The sequence below is a fragment of the Daucus carota genome, chromosome 1, assembly GCF_001625215.2.
Source record: "Daucus carota subsp. sativus chromosome 1, DH1 v3.0, whole genome shotgun sequence".
Classification (NCBI taxonomy): domain Eukaryota; kingdom Viridiplantae; phylum Streptophyta; class Magnoliopsida; order Apiales; family Apiaceae; genus Daucus; species Daucus carota.
The window spans coordinates 36,822,765-36,827,934 of NC_030381.2; positions in this window are offsets into that span (position 1 = coordinate 36,822,765).

Sequence of the window (5,170 nt, forward strand, 5' to 3'; positions counted from 1 at the left end):
TTTTAAAATAAAATAGACAACTATTTGAATCATATTTCAATAAGATGTAATATATTTTTTCAGTTTCTATGAATTACTAATTTATGATTTTTCTGGGACTGAAAACTATAAAGGGATTTCCCGAAAAATTATTATCTTATTATTTTATCGAATTTTTTAATTTTTTATATTGGTCCAAGTCGGGACCGGACAAAATTTATTATATTAAAGTGTTTATTAAATTAACGAGTATTAATTTAAAGAGTTTCATCCGTACATGAAAGAACTTTGCAACAATGTTAGTAGTTGGGAGTTCATGAGTGATGAAGGGAAATATATATATACTAGTATTTAAGCCCGCGCTGCTGGGCCTCTGCATATTTTAAATTGCCTGAAAAAATAAACTATTATCTCATACCTGGATGATTCTTAAATATAGAAAGGAAATGAAAATAAGCTTTAACATTATCCATTTCAAACATGATTTTGTGAAAGGAGCAAATCAGATTACGGATATGGAAACAGAGTTCATAATACAAAGTTATAAAAACCTAAGGCAACCTTAGTATACAGAGTTGAAAAGAGTTCTTGGTACCCAACCAAATGCAAATATAGAATTGAAAAGTACAAAGTTCCCAAATATTATTACAAAACCATACATTACAACAAATCAACAACATGATGGAATAATAGGAGTAGCATGATGGTGGTAGTATGGTCCTCTCGTTGCATTCTTCTCTTTGCGAACATCAGTGGAGACGCCAATTTGCCAATCTGTAGCATCCAATCGATTGAAAATGTGACAATCTTTACCATTCATTTCACTGACATAAGTGCGTACATTACATAAGTGCGTACCTGAATGCATCTCTCAGATCTTGCACTGCTTCATGATTAAGATTTATGAAAAACCTTGTTGGTGGATAGTTTGTCAGCTTCTCCTCACCTAAAACATAAAAGCAACAATGTTTTACGAAGATATTAAAAAACAGGACTGCAATATTTTCAGGACTACCTTGGATGAGTGTTGCTTTAACACTGGCGATGATAACTATAACCGGATGTTGGCCAGCATTATGGACTTCCTGATCAAAAGATTGTGCCATTTCGTCGTAGAATATCACTTCTGCAGAAGTGCTGTTAAGAGATTGGAAAAAAAGTCAATTGTTGAAAATGCAGCACTTGTATGAGAGCTTACATTTTAAAAAATTAGCACAAACTGCATATCATTGATGGTAAGCTGAATGCTGTTTTTCAGCTCATTATATTTGTTCCTGTAGGTACGGATTGGTTGCACTTGCTGTACAATGCCAACAACATCTACATAAGAAAATAGGCAGTTAGAAAAAAAATTACTAGCTTTATGGAACTTTTATACAATTATATTATTACTGACCGATTAGAAAGTTCCTTTCCGTTTCAACATCCATTATAGCTGATAAGTCAGTGAAGTGAAACACATGACGCTGTATGTAATCCACACCTTCAGCCGCGAAGAGGTCAGTCAGATGATACAATTGGATGAAGACATCATTTTGAAAGCATCTGTAAGTTTGCATGGAACCATATTGCCTGACAACAAAGTTATGGACATTATAGGTTTGTCCTTCCGTAATCAAATTCTGAAATTGATTCATGTTTGCTGCAGCAATCCATGCATGAATGCGGCCTCCCTGGTAGAGTACAACTACCATTAGTAATCTAATAAGCCTTGAGGTAGAATAATTGTTAGGTAAAAATACAGTTTTACTTACCAGTTCATCGACGAAAATTAAGTTTATACCTACTGTATTTCCCTGGCGGTCAATAGCTTGCCAAACCCTCGTCACTCGGACTTTAAGCCTCCATGCAGTTGTTGTTTGAGGGCGCAAGTTTGATATCATTTGGTATGGGATCTCATCCATGTTTGTGTTAATTGTTTCCTTCAAGCAGTCCATGATTTATATTCCCTGGTGAGTGCACTTCTTTGAATGTTTGAGTGCTCGTCACTGTACTTTCCTTGGCTGGTAGCTATGATTGAAAGGAATCTTGTGACTTTAACTCAGAATTCCTGTGCATGTATGCAGTCTGGTCTGAGTGCCCTGCAAAGCCTATGCTACAAAGTGTGCTTTTTCTCTGCCACCTGCAAAGTTATATAAAATTTTGGCATATCTATTTGGAATTTCCCTAAGTCGAATGTGCAACCTATAAGTTCAAATGTTTTTTCATACTAACATGATCCCAACAGTAAATAGTCTATGGCATTAGGGCAAAAATACAGGGATGTTAATGAACTGAATACATTAGGGCAAAAATGTAGAGCAGCAACAGACAGCTTGGTTCATTTGGTAAACTGAACCCTACTCGCAGTGAACTATTCAAAGATTTGTTATAATAAAATTAAGAGTAATATGATGATTTAAATTTGAACAGTACCTCATCAGCTAAATTAGGAGTTCTACTCCCTGTGATAGTACGAACTTCCCCGTCTCTTAAGACAACTTGCATCTGGCCAGAAATACCCTCAGCAACAACACAAAGTGTCAACCTGGACGATATAAGTATATACATTGCAGCATTACACATGTATTTCTTTAAATGAGAAATTATACAGGAAACAAAGGTCTGTCAACAGAATTACAAACAATATTGTCTTAAAGGATGCATAAACATATAAATACGGAATAGATACAAAGTCAGATCATTCGGTTACACAAAATGAAACAAAGTACTTTGCTGATAATTACAAACAAAATTACAGCAAATTCAAGTTATCTGATACTTTCATCGTGCGACAAAGCAAAAGCAAGTAATAAAGCGGTCCTTAATTATCCACGTTGGAGCTTAAGTTGATAGCTGGGATTCCTTCAGTGTTACATGTTGTGGTGGTTGCCTGATTCGAATAAAATTGTCATTTACCATAGGAAATAAAAGCAAGGAAAATTTTTTTGATGTGTAATTCAGCCTTATTATATATTAGAACCTGTGAGGTTTCTCCATCAGTCATTGTGTGTGCGTGCATTTTTGGCTTTGGAATGCTAACAAAACCCCTGCAAATGTTCGTAGCCCAATAAACTTTGAAATCCTTCTCAACATTCATTTCCCTTATTTTAACAATAAGGCTGTAGTCTTTTTCAACAATGTTGAAGAGAAGTTTCGGAATCTGTTGCCAATTGGAATCCTGTGCAGTATTTGCTCCGTTAGAAAATATTGTAATGCAAAATGATTATCCTATTATTGATGCATACCTGTGCAAACAGTTCACGTGCTCTAAAACCAATTACTGTACGTACTTCTCTATCTCCAAGCACAACCTGCATCTGTCCAGAATGGTCTTTTGCAAAAACATGAACTCTGAACCTAGATATTAGTAGAAGCATATGTCATATAATTTGTTTTGGCAGTTCTAGTATTTGTAAAAAGTACGGATCTACGAACTTCTTATCTGGATAAGGCACAAATCTGTTGCAGCTTTCATATACTGGACATGGATTCTCCATTTTGGTCTCTCTTCCACAATCTGTGCAAGCATCGTAACCCCAGTTCATATTCTCATCAAATCCTACTATTTTGACGTGTGAAAAAACGGAGGCCTGCATATGTGTTCATGAATATAAAAATTGGAAACATGTTAATTAACTGAATACATAATGGACAACAGGAAATTTTACTTCGATATACTCTTTTCCGAGGGTGAAGATACTTTCAATACTATGCTGCTCCACTGGCTTTTTTATTTCAGTTCCAAGAGCATTTTTTGCAAAATCAGCATTTGCCAACCTATGTATGATTTGATGAAAAAGTAATTTAGTACCAAGTTATGATGTTTAAGTGACTCAGTCCAAGTTTTTTTTTAGACTCACAATTTCCTCAGGTGCAACACACTATGATGCTTGTAGTTAAGGAAGATTCTGGTTGCTGGGACATGTGATATATCAACTTCCCCTGCAAATAGGTTCTTGGAGTTAGATGTAGTTTGATTTTGATAATATTATAAGCCTGAGTAATAAAACATACCATTCCACTTTCCAACCTTACATGCGGAAAGGATAATAATCACTGGTTTTTCCAAGTTTTTGTTCATTGCTTGCTCAAATCTTTCGCCAAACTTATCCCAGAATGTAACATTGACATTAGACCTAAAAAAAAATATTGAAGTAAGCATTCATGTTTATTTGTTTAAAGGAAAGCTGGTGATATAGTTTATAGAAAAAACCTCCCATCTGTGATAATTAATTTTGCCTGTCGTTGGTCTTGACCATGTCTGTTCTTTATGTCTCTAAGGTGCTGATGTTTTTTGATGATTCCTACCAAATCTAGTGAGGAATAAATGAATTATTGGCCAAGCAAATACAGAGTATAAAATGTACATGTTTAATCCTATGAAATACCTGTTAGGTATGTTGTTTGTTTTGAAAGTTCCTCCAGTTGGCTATGGTCGTAGAAATCAAAAGCTTCCTGACCTATTGACAAACCATCATCATCCACCTCTTGTATGTTAGTTTCCATGCTGAAGACCAACTGCCTATCATTTCTCAATAACCTGAACTTCTCACTTGCGCTATACAACTGAACTGCAAAGTTCTTAATGACATAGGTTTTTCCTACTGTAATCTTGTCTTCAATTTCATCAGCACATTTTGTTGGGACAAAAGCATGAAGCCTTTTGCTCTACATGTAAAAAAATGCATGTAAGGTCTTCTCATAATATCTGCTAAAAAAAGTTATAAGAAGGAATTGTAATCACCTTGTCGTCCATTAGAATTAGGTTGAAATTTTTGAACTCAACTCCAGCACGCGTGGCACCTCTCCAAAGTCTGATAACTCTTACCTTGATTCTTTGTTGACAATCACCCAGCTGAAGTTTTAGAAGGGAAGTATACTCTGCTGTGGACATTTTTGTTAGTTCTGTATAGAAATATTACTGATAGAGAACATTTTTATATTTAGATGCTTAGTAGACCTGCAGTTAACTCTCTCACCTAACACTTACAGCATTGAATCAAGAAAGCCAGTACATTACATATAAATAAAACGTTTAATGATTACAGTACATAAGTTGAAAAGATACGCAAACAGTGGTTCATAGTAACAAACATTAATACAGACCGATGAACCCGGAAGTTCTAACCAAAGCAACGAATTACAATACTTCCACCAACAAAAAAGCTGAACATTGTCTACATGTCTGTAGTCCAAAAGTTAACGACTC